Genomic DNA, 13,006 nt, shown 5'->3' with positions numbered 1-13,006 from the left:
CGTTTTGTTCTGTGAATTTTGGTCCTGGAATAGAAGTAGGAGTAGGAGTGTAAACATGTGCATATACAAGCATTTTTATTTCTGGAACTGTTTTTTCTTTTTTTTTTTCTTTCTATGGAGATCTTTTTGTTGTTGTTGCTATTCTAGTCAAATGTAACTTTTAATTACACCACAGCGGCAAAGAAGGTGATTACTTGGATTCCTCGAATTCATGAGTACAGTGACATCCTCTGGATTCCTTTGCAATTCTGAAATTAGGCATCCTACCCTTGTATCAAATTGTATATGGCTATAAATTGAAGCAATTGTATAGGGGACAAAAAATTCAGTTTCGGATGAATGTTATTAGACAAATGCAGGGAACAGCAAAGAACAGATGTTCAGGAAGACCAGCAGTGAAAGGGTCAAGAAGGGATATTTAACACCTGTGTGATTAGATGCTCATAGAAAAGGAGTCTTCCCTTCTCATTTACTCAGTGGGATATTTCCTATCATTGTTTAGCCAGTCATTTCAGGATGAAGATAATTAAAGGTTCTTTACCCAAAACTCCAGGCTCTGCAGGTGCAAGCAACAGAACCTCTGCACTTGGCACCCAACAAGCCTAATCAAGATTCAGGCTTTCTTAGTTACATGATAATAGCCACAGAGACCTTCTTCCCCTCTTGCCATCCTGATCGGGAAGTTTGGTTTTGTACAAAGTCTTACTATAAAAAATGAGTGAATCAGAGAGTTACTTTAATAGCCTTAGTGAAGTGAGTTAGCTACAGTGAAACTTTAGAACTTCAAAGGCGTTTGATCACCACCCTGCCTCCTCAAAATGATGGACAATGATAAAGGTGCCATGATAAATAATTAAAACAATAAAGAAGAATGAGGGGTAGTAATAAGAAGTGAATCATGAAGAAATCCATCCTAGAGGAGCTACATAGGAAAACACTGTGGTAAATAAGCATGTTGACCTTGGTCTAGATTCTGAACTTTGTCAGCTACACTATGGCAAACTTGGTCAAAGGGACAGTTTCTGAGAAAAATAAAATAAGGTTTCTAGCATCTACCAGAGAACACATGATGTAAAAGATGTACTTGCTCAATATACTACTGCTACAAATGAGGATGATGATAGTTGAAGACTTTCTTTCCTGAAGATAAGATGCAACTCAGGGTAGGAAACCTGAAAATCTTTCTAAGGTTTCCATAGATCTCACAGAAATGGATCACAAGGTCAATAAACCCTTTCAATGAAGTACACATGTCCTTATTTCAATGACTAATTTGATTTTAAAGAAAGCTAAGAACTCCATGTTATTACTAAGAGAAAATTTTTAAATATTTATCTAATTGGACTTTTAAAAAATCAAAATACTGTAATATAGACATAGTCTTCATGACTCATGGCATAAAGAATTTTCACATTGAATTACACCTCTGGTAAACTCTCACAGAGAATGAAAATAATCCAATGTGTAAGGTATTTCCTGCTTCCTCAAGACCTTAAGCATTTACACAGTGGCAACATACTGTAGTATTAATAAAAAGGCCCACTTTGTCTTCATAAAAGACACCACATTTTGTCAAGCAAAAGTGGTTCTAATATTCACATCTGAGTTAGTTAACACTTCTAAACTCCAGTTTTTGCATCTGAAAAGTAAATAGTGCCTACTTCATAGGATTGCTCTATAGGCAAACACTTCATGGAACATGCTTATAATGCTCTGTGCTGAGTTAGAAGTCAATAAAACCTGTCTATTATTAAACAGGAATTATTGCAAATGAATAGGGTATCACAGCTGTATTCCCTTTAAGAGCACAGAATTGTGATAAATCAGATATGGATAGAAAGGAAACTGAGTTTTCTTTTTTTAAAATCATTGTCTTGGTACAGCAAGCATGTGATTAATTCAAAGATAAACTTGTACATCAAGTTTACTCTCCACATCAAGTCCATCAATATCTTATTTGTTTTTTTTTTTTTTACTGTAGTTGTTGCTGCTGCTAAGTTGCTTCAGTCGTGTCCGGCTCTGTGCGACCCCATAGATGGCAGCCCATCAGGCTCTGCCGTCCCTGGGATTCTCCAGGTAAGAACACTGGAGTGGGTTGCCATTTCCTTCTCCCAAGGGCAAATTCTTTGTTAACATATATATAGTAGATGTAGTCTCCTATCTCACTGACCAAGAAGTAAGAGGCTTGATTCAACAGTGTGACAGAACATCAAAAGTGCATGGAACACATAGGTGTCCCTTCTAGAAAGATGTGCAATTGTGGCAGTATGTCATGTGTTAGGGCATATACAAGATCAATATACTAATTCAGTTAAGCAAATGATGAGATCATTGTCTCTTTCAAAAGAATGACAATGATAATAATTTTGCATGTAAACTAAACTTCAGTATTTAATATTCATTATGACAGTGTACTAAGCTGTGCTCTCTAATTCCCTTATGTTCACACAGATGTGTAAAAAGTAAAATATTTTATTTAAAAATTCAGAACTAAGATACATGACTGTGTATTAAGTCAGATTTAAGGGGCATTGGTGAAGGTCTAGAACTGGTCCCCTACACTCCCCCAAAAAATCTGTGCATTGTTTGAAATTACAACATAAGGGATTATTTTTCTAAACTCAAGATTTAACTCTATTATAACATTTAATCATTTTAAGGCAGTTAAATATACTTAACTTTTCATTAGTCACATATATTGTGGTGTGAATGATCTGATATAGTGTTGATTATGAATGTGCATCTGTGAGAAGCCATTTAAGGATGGACAGTTATGTTATTTATGACTCATGAAGAAGTAGATAAAAGAACAGGAAAGAAAGGGTTATATAATGAGGAGTTTGCTTGTGATTAGGCAGAATTCATTCATATCATGCTTTGGCAAAGGTCAGCACTACTGAAATTACAGCTTGAAGTAGCTGATCCCTTGTAGTCAGCAATGCTCACTCCAGTGATGCATCCACTGTAAAATATGTCTGAGATTTATTGGGCCACCAGCTGTATCAATAGGAATTAAATGGTTCATTGTTTTCCTAGCTGTTCACCAAACTTTCTTTCTTTAGACTTTATTCATGATTTGCTCTCTTCTCTGTTGTCAGTAATGGTGAGTTATAGCAGTATGTGATTGATTTGGGTACACTGAACAAGTCTGCAAGAATTTTGAAGTGGGATTCTCCAAAGGCATCTTGATTCTTAGCACATATGATCTTGTAACAAAAGTTTCCCATCAGTGCAAATGTTCAAATTTTTAAACATTTGAATATGTTCTTTACATATTGAAGCTATTGTAAGTTTGCTGCTGCTGCTGCTAAGTCGCTTCAGTCAACTGATATAAAAATTACTTTTTAATGAATCCCTCCAAAGAATGATTAGAATAATTGAGATGATTTCTTTAGATTACCTGTAGAATATGAAAATATCCTTGGCATTATTTTTCTGATGGGGAAATTTTTCTAGTTGTATTAATCAGTTAAAATAAGTTGTTTACATTTCAATTATGTTTATTGTGATGCTTTAAGTCATGGTACACTTTTAAAGATTAATATTGATCTCTCAAAATGTGAATAAGCTAAACATATATAAATTTAACATTTTTGCAATCAATCAATATAAAAAAAATGATAGCAATAAAGATATAATCTGTAATAGATGGGGATAACATTGATGGAATCTTTCCATAGGCTAATTTTTAATCTGTTGATATTTCTCTCTGGCCTCAGGGCCAGCTTCCTCTGAAAGTACCTTAGTTGACTGAATGGTTTATTATTTCTTCTTGTTTCTGTGGCCTTCAATAATCTTAAAATAGCACCTTTAAAAAGTTGATTAAAATTCAGTTATTAAAATTGTTTAATTCTGAGAAATGAATAATTCATATTGCTAATATATTCTAAGGAATTACTTTCCAAACACACTGTCTTGGAGGGAATGAAAAGAAAACCTTTGAGTAGCTAGAAAAAAGGGAGGGGATTAAAGAAAAAGTGTTAAGATTTACATTACAGAAATCTAGTTGTAAACTACCCATTTTTCCCTGCCTACTGCCCTCAAATGCATGAAGTCTAGCAAGACTACAGGAAATAAGTTAAATTAATGACATTTTCTACACCTATAGGCACAGATTCTCTAGTAAGAGGGGAACATTAAACTGAATTGCTTCTACCTTTCCATTTACCTTGAGGTGTCAATCAGCTGTACTCTCAGACCTGTATCCTGGAAGCTGTCCTGTTACAGTATTTCTACATGGTTCAAAGAGCAAAGCAACAGAAGTCATACTTATGAAATGGACATGCTTTATCCAGACTTGCCATGGACTTTGAACAAGGAGGACAAAAATCCAGCAAGAAGTGATACTAGTTTTAGAATTGAGAGGTAATTTTTCTTCCTATCTGAAAAACACTGTCTTAGACACTTCTATTTATGGATAATGAAAGCTAAATCAGAGCAAACACAGTAGGTAGCTAGGACCAAAAGAAAAAGGAGACATAAAGTGGGAGAGACATTTCACTACAAATATTGTGTCTTAAAGAAATTGAAAGATGTGGGAAGGAGGGATGGTAGAAAAACTGTAATTTTAAGAAACAATAGCAAAGGTTTATTTGAGACTAAGAATGTTTTAAAAGGGGGAAAAAAGTCATCCTTCCTGAAATGATTAAATAAAATGTGGTTTGAGAATACTCTGTTTAACAGCAAAAGTAATTTGACAACTGATGGGTTTGTCAAGAAAGGAGAAGTCTGACTAACAAATAAATTCCATGTCAGCACAACACCAGCACATGAATAAATTATTAACGAAATGTTTAGGCTCTTTCCTCTTCTGCTCAGAAATAAAAATAAATATGTGCAGCTGATACCATCCTTATAATCTCAATCTTATTTAGTGCCCCTTAAGTCAAAATCACTAGATTCCTTGCTCTTTACTGCTCTCATCCTGCGAAACTTATCTATGCATTTGATGAACAGTTACTATTACCAGTTCATCAACGTCATTACAAAACATTTTCAAGTCTTGAGAGACTCAATAATATTGTAGGTTCTTCCTTTAAAATGCATTTTATCACTCTCACTGAAGAACTATGGATGGAGGTTCATAATATTGTACAAGAGGCAGTGATCAAAACCATCCACAAGAAAAGGAAATGCAAAAAGGCAATACGGTTGTCTGAGTATTTCTTAAAAATAGCTGAGAAAAGAGAAGCAAAAGGCAAAGGAGAAAAAGAAAGATATATCCATCTAAATGTAGAGTTCCAAAGAATAGCAAGAAGACATAAGAAAGCCTTCCTCAGTGATCAATGCAAAGAAATGGAGGAAGACAATAGAATAAAAAAGACTAGAGATCTCTTCAAGAAAATTAGAGATACCAAGGGAATATTTCATGCAAAGACTGGCTCAATAAAGGACAGAAATGGTATGGACTTAACAGAAGCAGGAGATATTAAGAAAAGGTAGCAAGAATACACAGAACTATACAAAAAAGATCTTAATGACCCAGAAAACCATGATGGTTTGAATACTCACTTAGAGCCAGACATCTGGAATGTGAAGTCAAGTGGCCTTAGGAGGCACCACTACAAACAAAGCAAGTGGAGATGGTGGAATTCCAGCTGAGCTATTTCAAATTCTAAAAGATGATGCTGTTAAACTGATGCACTCAATATGACAGCAAATTTGGAAAACTCAGCAGTGGCCACAGGACTGGAAAAGTTAGTTTTTATTCCAATCCCAAAGAAAAGCAAAGCCAAAGAATGTTCAACTACCACACAACTGCACTCGTCTCACACACTAGCAAACTAACGCTAAAAATTCTCCGAGCTAGGCTTCAATGGTATGTGAACCAAGAACTCCCAGATGTTCAAGCTGGTTTTAGAAAAGGTAGAGGAACCACAGAACCAATTGCCAACATCCTTTGGATCATTGAAAAAGCAAGAGAATTCCAGAAGAACATCTACTTCTGCTTCATTGACTACACTAAAGCCTTTGACTGTATGGATCACAACAAACTGTGGAAAATTCTTAAAGAGATGGGAATACCAGATCACCTTACCTGCCTCCTGATAAACCTGTATTCAGGTCAAGAAGCAACAGTTAGAACTGGACATGGAACAAAAGACTGGTTCCAAATTGGGAGAGGAGTACATCAAGGATGTATATTGTCACCCTGCTTATTTAGCATATATGCAGAGTACATCATGCAAAATGACAGGCTGGATGAAGCACAAGTGGGAATCAAGATTGCTGGGAGAAATATCAATAACCTCAGATATGCAGATGACACCACCCTTACAGGAGAAAGCAAAGAGGAACTAAGAGCCTCTTGATGAAAGTGATAGAGGAGAGTAAAAAAATTGGCTTAAAACTCAACAATCAGAAGACTTAGATCATGGCATCCAGTCCCCTCACTTCATGGCAAATAGCATGGGAAACAGTGACAGACTTTATTTTCTCAGGCTCTGAAATCATTGCAGATGGTGACTGCAGCCATGAAATTAAAAGATGCTTGCTTCTTGGAAAAACTATGACCAACCTAGACAGCATATTAAAAAGCAGAGGTATTATTTTGCAGACAAAGGTCTGTATAGTCTAAGCTATGGTTTTTCAAGTAGTCATGTATGGATGTGAGAGTTGGACTATAAAGAAAGCTTAGCACTGAAGAACTGATGCTTTTAACTGTGGTGTTGGAGAAGACTCTTGAGAGTTCCTGGGACTGCAAGGAGATCAAACCAATAAATCCTAAAGGAAATTAACCCCGAATATTTATTGGGAGGACTGATGCTGAAGCTGAAGCTCCAATACTTTGACCACCTGATGGGAAGAACTGACTCATTAGAAAAGATCCTGATGCTTGGAAAGATAGAAGGCAGGAGGAGAAGGGGACGATGGAAGATGAGAGGTTGGACTGCATCACGGACTGGATGGACATGAGTTTGAGAAAGCTCCAGGAACCAGTGATGGACAGGGAAGGCTGATGTGCTGCAGTCCATAGGGTTGCAAAGAGTCGGACACGACTGAGCGACTGAACTGATCACTCCTCATCACCCATAACTATTAATATCACGGTTAACGTCACACTACTACAAGCTAAGTGTGTTGTTGTTCCAGAATCGTGTCCGACTCTTTTTGACCCAGTGGATTGCAGCCTACCAGGCTCCTCTCTTCATGAGATTTCCTAGGCAAGAATACTGGAGTGGATTGCCATTTCCTTCTTCAAAGGATCTTCCCAACTCAGGGATTGAATCTGAGTCTCCTGTTTGGCAGGCAGATTCTTTACCGCTGATCCACCAGGGAGGCCAACAACCTAAGTTTACCTCTTGCTGAATATACTGCAAGTATCCCAGCTGGCCCTGTTTCTGCCTTGCTCTCCCATAGGCCATTCTCTATATAACTTATGTTTTTTTGTCACTTTATCCTTAGTTAGAGGGGCTTCCCACATGGTGCGAGTGGTAAAGAACCCACCTGCCAATGCAGGAGACATAAGATACGGGGGTTTGGTGCCTGGGTCAGGAAGACCCCCTGGAGGAGGACATGGCAACCCACTCCAATTTTTTGCCTGGAAAGTTCTACGGACAGGGGAACCTGGTGGGCTACAGTCCATAGAGTCACAGAGAGTCAGACATGACTGAAGTGACTTAGAATGCAGGCACTCATACTTACTTAGATGAATATTCATATACATATATATAATGTACACTATGTTAATCATCAGTTCAGTTCAGTCGCTCAGTCGTGTCCGACTCTTTGCGACCCCATGAATTGCAGCATGCCAGGCCTCCCTGTCAATCACCAACTGCTGGAGTTTACTCAAATTCATGTCCATCGAGTCAGTGATGCCATCCAGCCATCTATATAATAATAAATGCATGTTGGATATATTTATTATATATTGTATACAAATATATTACATTTATTAATATGTAATCAAATTTAATATACTCCTTAGAGTTTTAGATATGATTTGGAACAAAGTATCTGAAATTAAATGGTTAACTTTAGCATTTTATTTATATATACTATATAATATCACATGTAGCATTATATGTGGAGTTCCCAGGTGGTTCAGTGGTAAAGAATCTGCCTGCAATGTAGGAGCTGCAGAATCCATCCCTGGATCAGGAAGATCCCCTGGAGGAGGGCATGGCAATCCACTCTAGTATTTTTGCCTGGAGAATCCCAAGGACAGAGGAGCCTGTTGGTCCACAGTTCATGGGGTCACATTGAGTCGGACACAACTGGAGCAACTTAGCACAAATGTAGCACTGTAACTCTACAGAATACTATATAACTCAGCATTAAAATACTGTACCTGGAAAGCATAGCTCTAGAAAAAATTCGAGCGGTATTTGTCTATGGCTTTCACCAATGTATGGGACTCAGAAAGCCTTCACAGATAGCCTATAGTCTTAAGCCATGTTTCAGTTGCTATTGCCACAATAATACTGTGTAACAGATCACTATTTATCTTGGTGACATATAATAGTCAACATCTATTTCTCACATGTTTACTCTGTCATATCAGTAATGCCCATTAGTCAAAACAGTCACATGGTCAAGCACATCATCAATAGGTCTGGGAAATATTATTGTATCTACATTTGGATTGGGATGGAAGTCAACTTTGCCAAGGAACAACCTAGACTTTTGTAGGTAGAATTTTCTTTTCTTTTTGGCTGTGCTGCACGGCTTATGGGATCTTAGTTCCCCCTCCATCATACTGGGGCTCTCCACAGTGAAAGTCTTAACCACTGGACTGCCAGGGAATTCTGAAGAATTTTCTACAGCCATTTGTGCTCAACGTTTCTTCCATTCTGAAGCCAAAGTGAGTTCTATGGGTCTGCCTTGAATAGGAAAGTTTGTTTTATCTGAGGCATCCAAAACAAATTATAGATTTGAGAGTAAGCTATTGTGAAGAATGTCTGACTGAGGATATACCATAGAGGACAGAGGTACCACGGAAACCAAGAGAACAGTTAATGCTGCCCAAACCAAGTACTGTGGAAAGCTAGCTTGTCAGGAAGGTGTTATTAAAACACCCTGGAAAGGCTGGTGAGGATTCATCTTAGGAAGACTCCACATTTCTTCAGCTACTACAAATGCAATGCATTTGAAAAAAGTGGGAGGTTTTGCTATTTTCATGTATCATCTATTGACTTAATATTTCTTCGAGTTATTGTCTGTTCTGTTAATCATTTATTTACTCCATGCTATTGGTCTTGATGAAAGTGAAAGAGGAGAGTGAAAAAGTTGGCTTAAAGCTCAACATTCAGAAAACTAAGATCATGGCATCTGGTCCCATCACCTCATGGGAAATAGATGGGGAGACAGTGGAAACAGTGGCAGACTTTAATTTTTGGGGCTCCAAAATCACTGTGGATGGTGACTGCAGCCATGAAATTAAAAGACGCTTCTTTGGAAGGAACGTTATGACCAAACTAGATAGCATATTAAAAAGCAGAGACGTTATTTTGCCAACAAAGGTCCATCTGGTCAACGCTATGGTTTTTCCAGTAGTCAAGTATGGATGTGAGAGTTGGACTGTGAAGAAAGCTGAGCGCCAAAAAATTGATGCTTTTGAACTGTGGTGTAGGAGAAGACTCTTGAGAGTCCCTTGAACTGCAAGGATATCCAACCAGTCCATCCTACAGGAGATCAGTCCTGGGTGTTCATTGGAAGGACTGATGCTGAAGCTGAAACTCCAATACTTTGGCCACCTCATGCAAAGAGTTGACTCGTTGGAAAAGACCCTGATGCTGGGAGGGATTGGGGGCAGGAGGAGAAGGGGATGACAGAGGATGAGATGACTGGATGGCATCACCAACTCAATGGGCATGAGTTTGAGTAAACTCCGGGAGTTGGTGATGGACAGGGAGGCCTGGCGTGCTGTGATTCATGGGGTCGCAAAGAGTCGGACACGACTGAGCAACTGAACTGAACTGATCGGTCAAGAATGGGCTTCCCAGCTGGCTCAGTGGTAAAAGGATCCACCTACCAATGGAGGAGACACCAGTTCAGTCCCTGGGGTGGGAAGATCCCCTGGAGAAGGGAATGACAACCCACTGCAGAATTCTTGCCTGGGAAGTTCAATGAACAGAGGAGCCTGCCGGGTTACAGACCATGGAATTGCAAAGAGTCGGACACGACTGAGCACAGCACATGGGTCGAGAACAGATTAAAGTGATTCTTGCCTTAGAGAAGCTCAGGGCTCCAGTGGAATTAAAAATGTCCAATAATGTGTCATAATCTTCTGTGTTTCTTTAAACCCAGTGTAGAGGACATAGTGGACACTTTAAAAATGCTGATTGAATAAATGAATGTGATGCATGATACCTTCTATAAAATACTATAATGCTATGATCTTGCTATAATTTACCCTCCAGGCTTTTTCAATGCAATACAGTTAACTCCAATGAATTAGATTCAGTGTTAATGGGTTTATTATGTTCATGTAATATATAAATGATACTTAAGTACATTTATGTTGTATTGGCAAATATTGACATTAGCACCATTTATTAACAATGTATACTTCTTTTATGAGTGTTTTTTTTTTATTTAGTCATATTTGAAGGATAATTGCTTTAGAGTAGTGTGTTGTTTATACTTCTTAAGGAATTTTTTAATAAAGAATTTTGTTGAGTCAGGATGTGAAAATAACAGAATTTGGGGCATATTTCACCTAAAATGTAATCTAAAGCTAAAAATGCATCTGAAAAAGTTATGTTTTAGAAATACAGGGCTGTATGTTGGTCAAATAAATGGATATGTTTTCCAAGGAAATAAGTGTTTATTTTGACTAGAAATCTTTGTTGTTAGTTGCTCTGAAATTGCAGGATATGATATAAACTAGAAAGGTGATCTGTATATACTTGGAATATTAGAAGCAATTTATGTGCTTATATATAAAAGAAGCAGAAACAATGTGAGAAGCAATATGCTGTTTCTGTTATCATTTTGGTTAAATGCTTGCTTTAGGATTTCTGCCTGAATTTGATTTCACCATTATTTTTTAATAAATGGAAATTCATAGTAGGAGGTGAGTATGACTATAATGTAAAAAGAGTAAAGACGTGTCACGACAATGCTCCCCATTGGGTCTGTTATCTTCAGCCTCTTTCCAGTGTGGTCCACTGTGTGCCCCATGACATAACAGTCCATTATGGTTTTATGTCCTCCTTACTGAAGCAGTCCTATGAGGTCGTCTACTAATAGCATCAAATAACTATTTCAGTGTGGTTTTGTGCATGTATTTATACGTGTGTACTAGCTCTGTTTCTTCCAAAATGGAAATAAGCCTGTTTTTGGTAACTAAACCAAATGTTTCCAGGGTGTGTTTTAAATACATTATTCATAAAAACCAAAATAGGGAACACATGTAAATCCATGGCTGATTCAGGTCAATGTATGACAAAACCCACTACAATATTGTAAAGTAATTAGCCTGCAACTAATAAAAATAAATGGAAAAAAATTTAAAAAAAATGGTAAACAATATACAGACTATACTGGCATTCATTTAGCTATAGAAAATATGTGAAACACTAGGTAGAACAGGTTTTGTCTCCTTACATTTTAATGAGCTTTGGGATTTTCATGCATATTAGTTATGTTGCCTAATTACTCATTATAATTCTAATGTGCATTTTATATTTAATTACAATGCTTATAAAGATTTGGTATGGACAGTAAATCATTATAACTAGCATGTGCATAATGATTATGAACTGAATTTATTAACTTTTATACCAGCATACAGTGTTGGTAACTTTCAGTTTCACCTTGGTGATTAACCACATTGTCTGATTAAACAAATATTTGTGTGGAATTAATTGTAAATGTCAAAACCAGTGTCTACTCTTTTGCCTTTTGCCAATTTTCATCAAATTTTATTTTTAGCTTCTTCTGTAGCTTATTTAATTACTAGACAAGCTAATTTCAAAATATTACTGTATTACTAATTTTCTTAATTATTTAAAAGGCTACAAACTTGTTGAGACATTTCAACAGGAAGCTCAATGTCAGATGATTGCAGGTTTTCTGCTAGTGTAGGCAAAGTTAAGTGTTTTTCTTAGATGTTAGATTATTTATATCCTAAGTATAAAGGGATACAATTAAAAAATTATCTTATTAAGAATAGCTGGCTTTTATCAACAAGCATTTCTTTTCCCATTTTACACAATGCATTTCCACAAGTAAATGTTAACTTCTTGTCAAATAACTGAGAATTAGAAAGGAAAAAAAAATTCTTTTAAAATTTGCATTCACTTATGGGGAAAAAAGAATAACTAGAAGTTGAATGTGAATTAGACAATAAGTTTGTCAGATGAGGTCTTTAATTATTTTAATCCAGATAGTCTTATTCCTGACCCAGGTAATATTTATCTTCAGCGAACAAAGGAGGGTACAAAAGACAAAGATAATTTAGGATCCTAGCCTATGTTTAGTTACTAGTTATGGGATGGTAGGCAAATATGGCAAAATTTAAAAATTTTAATCCCCACCTGTGTAATACAGGTGTGGTACCATCTATCATACCTCAAAGACTTGTTATAGCAATTCAATGAGACACTGTATACAAGGAACAAGGATAAAGAAAGCCTGGCATATAATGAACAGCTGAAAATGTGAGGTGCTTTCACACAAATACTATTGCCATCCTTATTCAAAGCGGTTTTTTATTTTTCAGAGCAATTTAAGCAGCTAACATTCATCTTATGCAAATCCTCCAGTATGATCTATGATTTACTAATCAATGGGATATGTGCACACATACACATATAATTATGTATCCATATATGTATTACATATTTATTTGTATATTATAGGTACAGGATATATGTATATATTTGCATAAATGTTTTATTAAAAACCACTAACTTGCCATTAGTTGATCACTGAGGAAATATACATATATATAATCTCCTATGCCATTCCATTGTTTACCATATACTTGAACTCCTAGTTCAATTTTTGTCTTACTCTGAAGAAAACCATCATCAATAGACTTGTATGAGACTTATTT

General features: G+C 36.6%; 1 protein-coding gene across 1 annotated transcript in view; it reads right to left on the bottom strand.

The window, feature by feature from the left end:
* Window positions 1-13,006, bottom strand: part of NEGR1 (neuronal growth regulator 1) — a 961,111-nt gene that overhangs the window by 227,416 nt on the left and 720,689 nt on the right. The window lies entirely within an intron of this gene.

The sequence above is a fragment of the Cervus canadensis genome, chromosome 2, assembly GCF_019320065.1.
Source record: "Cervus canadensis isolate Bull #8, Minnesota chromosome 2, ASM1932006v1, whole genome shotgun sequence".
Taxonomy (NCBI): domain Eukaryota; kingdom Metazoa; phylum Chordata; class Mammalia; order Artiodactyla; family Cervidae; genus Cervus; species Cervus canadensis.
Note: the sequence above shows the minus strand (reverse complement) of the source record. Positions and strands in the feature narration are given on the sequence as shown.